Here is a 13727-nt window from a genome sequence, read left to right as displayed (position 1 = left end):
CGGACACTGTGACACTGGGAGTGTGAGGGTGTAGGACACTGTGACACTGAGAGTGTGAGGGTGTCGGACACTGTGACACTGGGAGTGTGAGGGTGTCGGACACTATGACACTGGGAGTGTGAGGGTGTAGGACACACTGTGACACTGGGAGTGTGAGGGTGTCGGAGACTGTGACACTGGGAGCGTGAGGGTGTCAGACAGAGAATGATACTGGGAGTGTGAGGGTGTAGGACACTGTGACACAGGGAGTGAGGATGTCGGAAGGAACGTAACACTGGGAGTGTGAGGTTATCGGACGTACTGTGACACTGGGAGTGTGAGGGTGTCGGAAGGAATGTAACACTGGGAGTGTGAGGGTGTCGGAAGGAACGTGACACTGGGAGTGTGAGGGTGTCGGAAGGAACGTGACACTGGGAGTGTGAGGGTGTCGGAAGGAACGTGACACTGGGAGTGTGAGGGTGTCGGAAGGAACGTGACACTGGGAGTGTGAGGGTGTCGGACACACTGTGACACTGGGAGTGTGAGGGTGTCGGACACACTGTGACACTGGGATTGTGAGGGTGTCGGACAGTGACAATGTGAGTGTGAGGGTGTCAGACACACTGTGACACTGGGAGTGTGAGGGTGACGGACACTGTGACACTGGGAGTGTGAGGGTGTCGGAAGGAATGTGACACTGGGAGCGTGAGAGTGTCGGACACTGTGACACTGGGAGTGTGAGGGTGTCGGAAGGAATGTAACACTGGGAGTGTGAGGGTGTCGGAAGGAACGTGACACTGGGAGCGTGAGGGTGTCGGAAGGAACGTGACACTGGGAGTGTGAGGGTGTTGGAAGGAACATGACACTGGGAATGTGAGGGTGTCGGACACTGTGACACTGGGAGTGTGAGGGTGTCGGACACTGTGACACTGGGAGTGTGAGGGTGTCGGACACTGTGACACTGGGAGTGTGAGGGTGTCGGACACTGTGACACTGGGAGTGTGAGGGTGTAGGACACTGTGACACTGAGAGTGTGAGGGTGTCGGACACTGTGACACTGGGAGTGTGAGGGTGTCGGACACTGTGACACTGGGAGTGTGAGGGTGTAGGACACACTGTGACACTGGGAGTGTGAGGGTGTCGGAGACTGACACTGGGAGCGTGAGGGTGTCAGACAGAGAATGATACTGGGAGTGTGAGGGTGTAGGACACTGTGACACAGGGAGTGAGGATGTCGGAAGGAACGTAACACTGGGAGTGTGAGGTTATCGGACGTACTGTGACACTGGGAGTGTGAGGGTGTCGGAAGGAATGTAACACTGGGAGTGTGAGGGTGTCGGAAGGAACGTGACACTGGGAGTGTGAGGGTGTCGGAAGGAACGTGACACTGGGAGTGTGAGGGTGTCGGAAGGAACGTGACACTGGGAGTGTGAGGGTGTCGGAAGGAACGTGACACTGGGAGTGTGAGGGTGTCGGACACACTGTGACACTGGGAGTGTGAGGGTGTCGGACACACTGTGACACTGGGATTGTGAGGGTGTCGGACAGTGACAATGTGAGTGTGAGGGTGTCAGACACACTGTGACACTGGGAGTGTGAGGGTGACGGACACTGTGACACTGGGAGTGTGAGGGTGTCGGAAGGAATGTGACACTGGGAGCGTGAGAGTGTCGGACACTGTGACACTGGGAGTGTGAGGGTGTCGGAAGGAATGTAACACTGGGAGTGTGAGGGTGTCGGAAGGAACGTGACACTGGGAGCGTGAGGGTGTCGGAAGGAACGTGACACTGGGAGTGTGAGGGTGTTGGAAGGAACATGACACTGGGAATGTGAGGGTGTCGGACACTGTGACACTGGGAGTGTGAGGGTGTCGGACACACTGTGACACTGGGAGTGTGAGGGTGTCGGACACACTGTGACACTGGGAGTGTGAGGGTGTCGGACACACTGTGACACTGGGAGTGTGAGGGTGTCGGAAGGAACGTAACACTGGGAGTGTGAGGGTGTCGGAAGGAGCGTGACACGGAGTGTGAGGGTGTCGGACACTGTGACACTTGGAGTGTGAGGGTGTCGGACACTGTGACACTGTGAGTGTGAGAGTGTCGGACACGGTGACACTGGGAGTGTGAGGGTGTCGGACACTGTGACACTGGGAGTGTGAGGGTGTCGGACACTGTGACACTGGGAGTGTGAGGGTGTAGGACACTGTGACACTGAGAGTGTGAGGGTGTTGGACACTGTGACACTGGGAGTGTGAGGGTCTAGGACACACTGTGACACTGGGAGTGTGAGGGTGTTGGAGACTGTGACACTGGGAGCGTGAGGGTGTCGGACAGAGAATGACACTGGGAGTGTGAGGGTGTAGGACACTGCGACACAGGGAGTGAGGATGTCGGAAGGAACGTAACACTGGGAGTGTGAGGTTATCGGACGTACTGTGACACTGGGAGTGTGAGGGTGTCGGAAGGAATGTAACACTGGGAGTGAGAGGGTGTCGGAAGGAACGTGATACTGGGAGTGTGAGGGTGTCGGAAGGAACGTGACACTGGGAGTGTGAGGGTGTCGGAAGGAATGTGACACTGGGAGTGTGAGGGTGTCGGAAGGAACGTGACACTGGGAGTGTGAGGGTGTCGGACACTGTGACACTGGGAGTGTGAGGGTATCGGACACACAGTGGCACTGGGATTGTGAGGGTGTACGACACTGTGACACTGGGAGTGTGAGGGTGTAGGACACTGTGACACTGGGAGTGTGAGGGTGTCGGAAGGAATGTGACACTGGGAGCGTGAGAGTGTCGGACACTGTGACACTGGGAGTGTGAGGGTGTCGGAAGGAATGTAACACTGGGAGTGTGAGGGTGTCGGAAGGAACGTGACACTGGGAGCGTGAGGGTGTCGGAAGGAACGTGACACTGGGAGTGTGAGGGTGTTGGAAGGAACATGACACTGGGAATGTGAGGGTGTCGGACACTGTGACACTGGGAGTGTGAGGGTGTCGGACACACTGTGACACTGGGAGTGTGAGGGTGTCGGACACACTGTGACACTGGGAGTGTGAGGGTGTCGGAAGGAACGTAACACTGGGAGTGTGAGGGTGTCGGAAGGAGCGTGACACGGAGTGTGAGGGTGTCGGACACTGTGACACTTGGAGTGTGAGGGTGTCGGACACTGTGACACTTGGAGTGTGAGGGTGTCGGACACTGTGACACTTGGAGTGTGAGGGTGTCGGACACTGTGACACTGGGAGTGTGAGAGTGTCGGACACGGTGACACTGGGAGTGTGAGGGTGTCGGACACTGTGACACTGGGAGTGTGAGGGTGTCGGACACTGTGACACTGGGAGTGTGAGGGTGTAGGACACTGTGACACTGAGAGTGTGAGGGTGTTGGACACTGTGACACTGGGAGTGTGAGGGTCTAGGACACTCTGTGACACTGGGAGTGTGAGGGTGTTGGAGACTGTGACACTGGGAGCGTGAGGGTGTCGGACAGAGAATGACACTGGGAGTGTGAGGGTGTAGGACACTGTGACACAGGGAGTGAGGATGTCGGAAGGAACGTAACACTGGGAGTGTGAGGTTATCGGACGTACTGTGACACTGGGAGTGTGAGGGTGTCGGAAGGAATGTAACACTGGGAGTGAGAGGGTGTCGGAAGGAACGTGATACTGGGAGTGTGAGGGTGTCGGAAGGAACGTGACACTGGGAGTGTGAGGGTGTCGGAAGGAATGTGACACTGGGAGTGTGAGGGTGTCGGAAGGAACGTGACACTGGGAGTGTGAGGGTGTCGGACACTGTGACACTGGGAGTGTGAGAGTGTCGGACACGGTGACACTGGGTGTGTGAGGGTGTCGGACACGGTGACACTGGGAGTGTGAGGGTGTCGGACACGGTGACACTGGGAGTGTGAGGGTGTCGGACACGGTGACACTGGGAGTGTGAGGGTGTCGGACACGGTGACACTGGGAGTGTGAGGGTGTCGGACACGGTGACACTGGGAGTGTGAGGGTGTCGGACACGGTGACACTGGGAGTGTGAGGGTGTCGGACACGGTGACACTGGGAGTGAGGGTGTCGGACACTGTGACACTGGGAGTGTGAGTGTGTCGGACACTGTGACACTGGGAGTGTGAGTGTGTCGGACACTGTGACACTGGGAGTGTGAGTGTGTCGGACACTGTGACACTGGGAGTGTGAGTGTGTCGGACACTGTGACACTGGGAGTGTGAGTGTGTCGGACACTGTGACACTGGGAGTGTGAGTGTGTCGGACACTGTGACACTGGGAGTGTGAGTGTGTCGGACACTGACACTGGGATTGTGAGTGTGTCGGACACTGTGACACTGGGAGTGTGAGTGTGTCGGACACTGTGACACTGGGAGTGTGAGTGTGTCGGACACTGTGACACTGGGAGTGTGAGTGTGTCGGACACTGTGACACTGGGAGTGTGAGGGTGTCGGACACTGACACTGGGAGTGTGAGGGTGTCGGACACTGTGACACTGGGAGTGTGAGGGTGGAGGACGCTGTGACACTGGGAGCGTGGGGGTGTAGGACGCTGTGACACTAGGAGTGTGAGGGTGTCGGACGCTGTGACACTGGGAGTGTGAGGGTGTCGGACGCACTGACACTGGGAGTGTGAGGGTGTCGGACACAGTGACACTGGGAGTGTGAGGGTGTCAGACACACTTTGACACTGGGAGTGTGAGGGTGTCGGACACTGTGACACTGGGAGTGTGAGGGTGTCGGAAGGAATGTGACACTGGGAGCGTGAGGGTGTCGGACACTGTGACACTGGGAATGTGAGGGTGTAGGGCACACTGTGACCCTGGGAGTGTAAGGGTGTAGGACACACTGTGACACTGAGAGCGTGAGGGTGTCGGAAGGAACGTGACACTGGGAGTGTGAGGGTGTCGGAAGGAATGTGACACTGGGAGCGTGAGGGTGTCGGACACTGACACTGGGAGTGTGAGGGTGTAGGACACACTGTGACACTGGGAGTGTGAGGGTGTAGGACACACTGTGACACTGAGAGCGTGAGGGTATCGGAAGGAACGTGATACTGGGAGTGTGAGGGTGTCGGAAGGAACGTGACACTGGGAATGTGAGGGTGTCGGACACACAGTGACACTGGGAGTGTGAGGGTGTCGGACACACTGTGACACTGGGAGTGTGAGTGTGTCGGACACTGTGACACTGGGAGTGTGAGGGTGTTGGACACTGACACTGGGGGTGTGAGGGTGTCGGACACTGTGACACTGGGAGTGTGAGGATGTAGGACACACTGTGACACTGTGAGTGTGATGGTGTCGGTCACTGACACTGGGAGCGTGGGGGTGTCGGACAGTGAGTGACACTGGGAGTGTGAGGGTGTCGGACACTGTGACACTTGGAGTGTGAGGGTGTCGGACACTGTGACACTGGGAGTGTGAGAGTGTCGGACACGGTGACACTGGGAGTGTGAGGGTGTCGGACACTGTGACACTGGGAGTGTGAGGGTGTCGGACACTGTGACACTGGGAGTGTGAGGGTGTTGGACAATGTGACACTGGGAGTGTGAGGGTCTAGGACACACTGTGACACTGGGAGTGTGAGGGTGTTGGAGACTGTGACACTGGGAGCGTGAGGGTGTCGGACAGAGAATGACACTGGGAGTGTGAGGGTGTAGGACACTGCGACACAGGGAGTGAGGATGTCGGAAGGAACGTAACACTGGGAGTGTGAGGTTATAGGACGCTGTGACACTGGGAGCGTGGGGGTGTAGGACGCTGTGACACTAGGAGTGTGAGGGTGTCGGACGCTGTGACACTGGGAGTGTGAGGGTGTCGGACGCACTGACACTGGGAGTGTGAGGTTGTCGGACACAGTGACACTGGGAGTGTGAGAGTGTCAGACACACTTTGACACTGGGAGTGTGAGGGTGTCAGACACACTTTGACACTGGGAGTGTGAGGGTGTCGGACACTGTGACACTGGGAGCGTGAGGGTGTCGGACACTGTGACACTGGGAATGTGAGGGTGTAGGGCACACTGTGACCCTGGGAGTGTAAGGGTGTAGGACACACTGTGACACTGAGAGCGTGAGGGTGTTGGAAGGAATGTGACACTGGGAGTGTGAGGGTGTCGGAAGGAATGTGACACTGGGAGCGTGAGGGTGTCGGACACTGACACTGGGAGTGTGAGGGTGTAGGACACACTGTGACACTGGGAGTGTGACGGTGTAGGACACACTGTGACACTGAGAGCGTGAGGGTATCGGAAGGAACGTGATACTGGGAGTGTGAGGGTGTCGGAAGGAACGTGACACTGGGAATGTGAGGGTGTCGGACACACAGTGACACTGGGAGTGTGAGGGTGTCGGACACACTGTGACACTGGGAGTGTGAGTGTGTCGGACACTGTGACACTGGGAGTGTGAGGGTGTTGGACACTGACACTGGGGGTGTGAGGGTGTCGGACACTGTGACACTGGGAGTGTGAGGATGTAGGACACACTGTGACACTGTGAGTGTGATGGTGTCGGTCACTGACACTGGGAGCGTGGGGGTGTCGGACAGTGAGTGACACTGGGAGTGTGAGGGTGTCGGACACTGTGACACTGGGAGTGTGAGGGTGTCGGACACTGTGACACTGGGAGTGTGATGGTGTCGGACACTGTGACACTGGGAGTGTGAGGGTGTTGGACACTGTGACATTGGGACTGTGAGGGTGTCGGACACTGTGACACTGGGAGTGTGAGGGTGTCGGACACTGTGACATTGGGAATGTGAGGGTGTCGGATACTGTGACACTGGGAGTGTGAGGGTGTCGGACACTGTGACACTGGGAGTGTGAGGGTGTCGGACACTGTGACACTGGGAGTGTGAGGGTGTCGGACACTGTGACACTGGGAGTGTGAGGGTGTAGGACACTGTGACACTGAGAGTGTGAGGGTGTCGGACACTGTGACACTGGGAGTGTGAGGGTGTCGGACACTATGACACTGGGAGTGTGAGGGTGTAGGACACACTGTGACACTGGGAGTGTGAGGGTGTCGGAGACTGTGACACTGGGAGCGTGAGGGTGTCAGACAGAGAATGATACTGGGAGTGTGAGGGTGTAGGACACTGTGACACAGGGAGTGAGGATGTCGGAAGGAACGTAACACTGGGAGTGTGAGGTTATCGGACGTACTGTGACACTGGGAGTGTGAGGGTGTCGGAAGGAATGTAACACTGGGAGTGTGAGGGTGTCGGAAGGAACGTGACACTGGGAGTGTGAGGGTGTCGGAAGGAACGTGACACTGGGAGTGTGAGGGTGTCGGAAGGAACGTGACACTGGGAGTGTGAGGGTGTCGGAAGGAACGTGACACTGGGAGTGTGAGGGTGTCGGACACACTGTGACACTGGGAGTGTGAGGGTGTCGGACACACTGTGACACTGGGATTGTGAGGGTGTCGGACAGTGACAATGTGAGTGTGAGGGTGTCAGACACACTGTGACACTGGGAGTGTGAGGGTGACGGACACTGTGACACTGGGAGTGTGAGGGTGTCGGAAGGAATGTGACACTGGGAGCGTGAGAGTGTCGGACACTGTGACACTGGGAGTGTGAGGGTGTCGGAAGGAATGTAACACTGGGAGTGTGAGGGTGTCGGAAGGAACGTGACACTGGGAGCGTGAGGGTGTCGGAAGGAACGTGACACTGGGAGTGTGAGGGTGTTGGAAGGAACATGACACTGGGAATGTGAGGGTGTCGGACACTGTGACACTGGGAGTGTGAGGGTGTCGGACACTGTGACACTGGGAGTGTGAGGGTGTCGGACACTGTGACACTGGGAGTGTGAGGGTGTCGGACACTGTGACACTGGGAGTGTGAGGGTGTAGGACACTGTGACACTGAGAGTGTGAGGGTGTCGGACACTGTGACACTGGGAGTGTGAGGGTGTCGGACACTGTGACACTGGGAGTGTGAGGGTGTAGGACACACTGTGATACTGGGAGTGTGAGGGTGTCGGAGACTGTGACACTGGGAGCGTGAGGGTGTCAGACAGAGAATGATACTGGGAGTGTGAGGGTGTAGGACACTGTGACACAGGGAGTGAGGATGTCGGAAGGAACGTAACACTGGGAGTGTGAGGTTATCGGACGTACTGTGACACTGGGAGTGTGAGGGTGTCGGAAGGAATGTAACACTGGGAGTGTGAGGGTGTCGGAAGGAACGTGACACTGGGAGTGTGAGGGTGTCGGAAGGAACGTGACACTGGGAGTGTGAGGGTGTCGGAAGGAACGTGACACTGGGAGTGTGAGGGTGTCGGAAGGAACGTGACACTGGGACTGTGAGGGTATCGGACACACTGTGACACTGGGAATGTGAGGGTGTCGGACACACTGTGACACTGGGATTGTGAGGGTGTCGGACAGTGACAATGTGAGTGTGAGGGTGTCAGACACACTGTGACACTGGGAGTGTGAGGGTGTCGGAAGGAATGTGACACTGGGAGTGTGAGGGTGTCGGAAGGAATGTGACACTGGGAGCGTGAGAGTGTCGGACACTGTGACACTGGGAGTGTGAGGGTGTCGGAAGGAATGTAACACTGGGAGTGTGAGGGTGTCGGAAGGAACGTGACACTGGGAGCGTGAGGGTGTCGGAAGGAACGTGACACTGGGAGTGTGAGGGTGTTGGAAGGAACATGACACTGGGAATGTGAGGGTGTCGGACACTGTGACACTGGGAGTGTGAGGGTGTCGGACACACTGTGACACTGGGAGTGTGAGGGTGTCGGACACACTGTGACACTGGGAGTGTGAGGGTGTCGGACACACTGTGACACTGGGAGTGTGAGGGTGTCGGAAGGAACGTAACACTGGGAGTGTGAGGGTGTCGGAAGGAGCGTGACACGGAGTGTGAGGGTGTCGGACACTGTGACACTTGGAGTGTGAGGGTGTCGGACACTGTGACACTGGGAGTGTGAGAGTGTCGGACACGGTGACACTGGGAGTGTGAGGGTGTCGGACACTGTGACACTGGGAGTGTGAGGGTGTCGGACACTGTGACACTGGGAGTGTGAGGGTGTAGGACACTGTGACACTGAGAGTGTGAGGGTGTTGGACACTGTGACACTGGGAGTGTGAGGGTCTAGGACACACTGTGACACTGGGAGTGTGAGGGTGTTGGAGACTGTGACACTGGGAGCGTGAGGGTGTCGGACAGAGAATGACACTGGGAGTGTGAGGGTGTAGGACACTGCGACACAGGGAGTGAGGATGTCGGAAGGAACGTAACACTGGGAGTGTGAGGTTATCGGACGTACTGTGACACTGGGAGTGTGAGGGTGTCGGAAGGAATGTAACACTGGGAGTGAGAGGGTGTCGGAAGGAACGTGATACTGGGAGTGTGAGGGTGTCGGAAGGAACGTGACACTGGGAGTGTGAGGGTGTCGGAAGGAATGTGACACTGGGAGTGTGAGGGTGTCGGAAGGAACGTGACACTGGGAGTGTGAGGGTGTCGGACACTGTGACACTGGGAGTGTGAGGGTATCGGACACACAGTGGCACTGGGATTGTGAGGGTGTACGACACTGTGACACTGGGAGTGTGAGGGTGTAGGACACTGTGACACTGGGAGTGTGAGGGTGTCGGAAGGAATGTGACACTGGGAGCGTGAGAGTGTCGGACACTGTGACACTGGGAGTGTGAGGGTGTCGGAAGGAATGTAACACTGGGAGTGTGAGGGTGTCGGAAGGAACGTGACACTGGGAGCGTGAGGGTGTCGGAAGGAACGTGACACTGGGAGTGTGAGGGTGTTGGAAGGAACATGACACTGGGAATGTGAGGGTGTCGGACACTGTGACACTGGGAGTGTGAGGGTGTCGGACACACTGTGACACTGGGAGTGTGAGGGTGTCGGACACACTGTGACACTGGGAGTGTGAGGGTGTCGGACACACTGTGACACTGGGAGTGTGAGGGTGTCGGAAGGAACGTAACACTGGGAGTGTGAGGGTGTCGGAAGGAGCGTGACACGGAGTGTGAGGGTGTCGGACACTGTGACACTTGGAGTGTGAGGGTGTCGGACACTGTGACACTGGGAGTGTGAGAGTGTCGGACACGGTGACACTGGGAGTGTGAGGGTGTCGGACACTGTGACACTGGGAGTGTGAGGGTGTCGGACACTGTGACACTGGGAGTGTGAGGGTGTAGGACACTGTGACACTGAGAGTGTGAGGGTGTTGGACACTGTGACACTGGGAGTGTGAGGGTCTAGGACACTCTGTGACACTGGGAGTGTGAGGGTGTTGGAGACTGTGACACTGGGAGCGTGAGGGTGTCGGACAGAGAATGACACTGGGAGTGTGAGGGTGTAGGACACTGCGACACAGGGAGTGAGGATGTCGGAAGGAACGTAACACTGGGAGTGTGAGGTTATCGGACGTACTGTGACACTGGGAGTGTGAGGGTGTCGGAAGGAATGTAACACTGGGAGTGAGAGGGTGTCGGAAGGAACGTGATACTGGGAGTGTGAGGGTGTCAGAAGGAACGTGACACTGGGAGTGTGAGGGTGTCGGAAGGAATGTGACACTGGGAGTGTGAGGGTGTCGGAAGGAACGTGACACTGGGAGTGTGAGGGTGTCGGACACTGTGACACTGGGAGTGTGAGGGTATCGGACACACAGTGACACTGGGATTGTGAGGGTGTACGACACTGTGACACTGGGAGTGTGAGGGTGTAGGACACTGTGACACTGGGAGTGTGAGGGTGTAGGACACTGTGACACAGGGAGTGAGGATGTCGGAAGGAACGTAACACTGGGAGTGTGAGGTTATCGGACACACTGTGACACTGGGAGTGTGAGGGTGTCGGAACGAACGTAACACTGGGAGTGTGAGGGTGTCGGAAGGAGCGTGACACGGAGTGTGAGGGTGTCGGACACTGTGACACTTGGAGTGTGAGGGTGTCGGACTCTGTGACACTGGGAGTGTGAGAGTGTCGGACACGGTGACACTGGGAGTGTGAGGGTGTCGGACACGGTGACACTGGGAGTGTGAGGGTGTCGGACACGGTGACACTGGGAGTGTGAGGGTGTCGGACACGGTGACACTGGGAGTGTGAGGGTGTCGGACACGGTGACACTGGGAGTGAGGGTGTCGGACACTGTGACACTGGGAGTGTGAGTGTGTCGGACACTGTGACACTGGGAGTGTGAGTGTGTCGGACACTGTGACACTGGGAGTGTGAGTGTGTCGGACACTGTGACACTGGGAGTGTGAGTGTGTCGGACACTGTGACACTGGGAGTGTGAGTGTGTCGGACACTGTGACACTGGGAGTGTGAGTGTGTCGGACACTGTGACACTGGGAGTGTGAGTGTGTCGGACACTGTGACACTGGGAGTGTGAGTGTGTCGGACACTGTGACACTGGGATTGTGAGTGTGTCGGACACTGTGACACTGGGAGTGTGAGTGTGTCGGACACTGTGACACTGGGAGTGTGAGTGTGTCGGACACTGTGACACTGGGAGTGTGAGTGTGTCGGACACTGTGACACTGGGAGTGTGAGGGTGTCGGACACTGACACTGGGAGTGTGAGGGTGTCGGACACTGTGACACTGGGAGTGTGAGGGTGGAGGACGCAGTGACACTGGGAGCGTGGGGGTGTAGGACGCTGTGACACTAGGAGTGTGAGGGTGTCGGACGCTGTGACACTGGGAGTGTGAGGGTGTCGGACGCACTGACACTGGGAGTGTGAGGGTGTCGGACACAGTGACACTGGGAGTGTGAGGGTGTCAGACACACTTTGACACTGGGAGTGTGAGGGTGTCGGACACTGTGACACTGGGAGTGTGAGGGTGTCGGAAGGAATGTGACACTGGGAGCGTGAGGGTGTCGGACACTGTGACACTGGGAATGTGAGGGTGTAGGGCACACTGTGACCCTGGGAGTGTAAGGGTGTAGGACACACTGTGACACTGAGAGCGTGAGGGTGTCGGAAGGAACGTGACACTGGGAGTGTGAGGGTGTCGGAAGGAATGTGACACTGGGAGCGTGAGGGTGTCGGACACTGACTCTGGGAGTGTGAGGGCGTAGGACACACTGTGACACTGGGAGTGTGAGGGTGTAGGACACACTGTGACACTGAGAGCGTGAGGGTATCGGAAGGAACGTGATACTGGGAGTGTGAGGGTGTCGGAAGGAACGTGACACTGGGAATGTGAGGGTGTCGGACACACAGTGACACTGGGAGTGTGAGGGTGTCGGACACACTGTGACACTGGGAGTGTGAGTGTGTCGGACACTGTGACACTGGGAGTGTGAGGGTGTTGGACACTGACACTGGGGGTGTGAGGGTGTCGGACACTGTGACACTGGGAGTGTGAGGATGTAGGACACACTGTGACACTGTGAGTGTGATGGTGTCGGTCACTGACACTGGGAGCGTGGGGGTGTCGGACAGTGAGTGACACTGGGAGTGTGAGGGTGTCGGACACTGTGACACTTGGAGTGTGAGGGTGTCGGACACTGTGACACTGGGAGTGTGAGAGTGTCGGACACGGTGACACTGGGAGTGTGAGGGTGTCGGACACTGTGACACTGGGAGTGTGAGGGTGTCGGACACTGTGACACTGGGAGTGTGAGGGTGTTGGACACTGTGACACTGGGAGTGTGAGGGTCTAGGACACACTGTGACACTGGGAGTGTGAGGGTGTTGGAGACTGTGACACTGGGAGCGTGAGGGTGTCGGACAGAGAATGACACTGGGAGTGTGAGGGTGTAGGACACTGCGACACAGGGAGTGAGGATGTCGGAAGGAACGTAACACTGGGAGTGTGAGGTTATCGGACGTACTGTGACACTGGGAGTGTGAGGGTGTCGGAAGGAATGTAACACTGGGAGTGAGAGGGTGTCGGAAGGAACGTGATACTGGGAGTGTGAGGGTGTCGGAAGGAACGTGACACTGTGAGTGTGAGGGTGTCGGAAGGAACGTGACACTGGGAGTGTGAGGGTGTCGGAAGGAACGTGACACTGGGAGTGTGAGGGTGTCGGACACTGTGACACTGGGAGTGTGAGGGTATCGGACACACAGTGACACTGGGATTGTGAGGGTGTACGACACTGTGACACTGGGAGTGTGAGGCTGTAGGACACTGTGACACTGGGAGTGTGAGGGTGTAGGACACTGTGACACAGGGAGTGAGGATGTCGGAAGGAACGTAACACTGGGAGTGTGAGGTTATCGGACACACTGTGACACTGGGAGTGTGAGGGTGTCGGAACGAACGTAACACTGGGAGTGTGAGGGTGTCGGAAGGAGCGTGACACGGAGTGTGAGGGTGTCGGACACTGTGACACTTGGAGTGTGAGGGAGTCGGACTCTGTGACACTGGGAGTGTGACAGTGTCGGACACGGTGACACTGGGAGTGTGAGGGTGTCGGACACGGTGACACTGGGAGTGTGAGGGTGTCGGACACGGTGACACTGGGAGTGTGAGGGTGTCGGACACGGTGACACTGGGAGTGTGAGGGTGTCGGACAATGTGACACTGGGAGTGTGAGTGTGTCGGACACTGTGACACTGGGAGTGTGAGTGTGTCGGACACTGTGACACTGGGAGTGTGAGTGTGTCGGACACTGTGACACTGGGAGTGTGAGTGTGTCGGACACTGTGACACTGGGAGTGTGAGGGTGTCGGACACTGACACTGGGAGTGTGAGGGTGTCGGACACTGTGACACTGGGAGTGTGAGGGTGGAGGACGCTGTGACACTGGGAGCGTGGG

General features: G+C 57.3%; 1 protein-coding gene across 1 annotated transcript in view; it reads left to right on the top strand.

Annotated features, from left to right (window-relative positions):
- Nucleotides 1-13727, top strand: part of LOC121269412 (palmitoyltransferase ZDHHC5-like) — a 215017-nt gene that overhangs the window by 81811 nt on the left and 119479 nt on the right. The gene's annotated exons all lie outside the window — the stretch shown is intronic.

The sequence above is a fragment of the Carcharodon carcharias genome, chromosome 24 (assembly GCF_017639515.1).
Source record: "Carcharodon carcharias isolate sCarCar2 chromosome 24, sCarCar2.pri, whole genome shotgun sequence".
Lineage (NCBI taxonomy): Eukaryota > Metazoa > Chordata > Chondrichthyes > Lamniformes > Lamnidae > Carcharodon > Carcharodon carcharias.
This window is presented reverse-complemented; position numbering and strand designations above follow the sequence as displayed.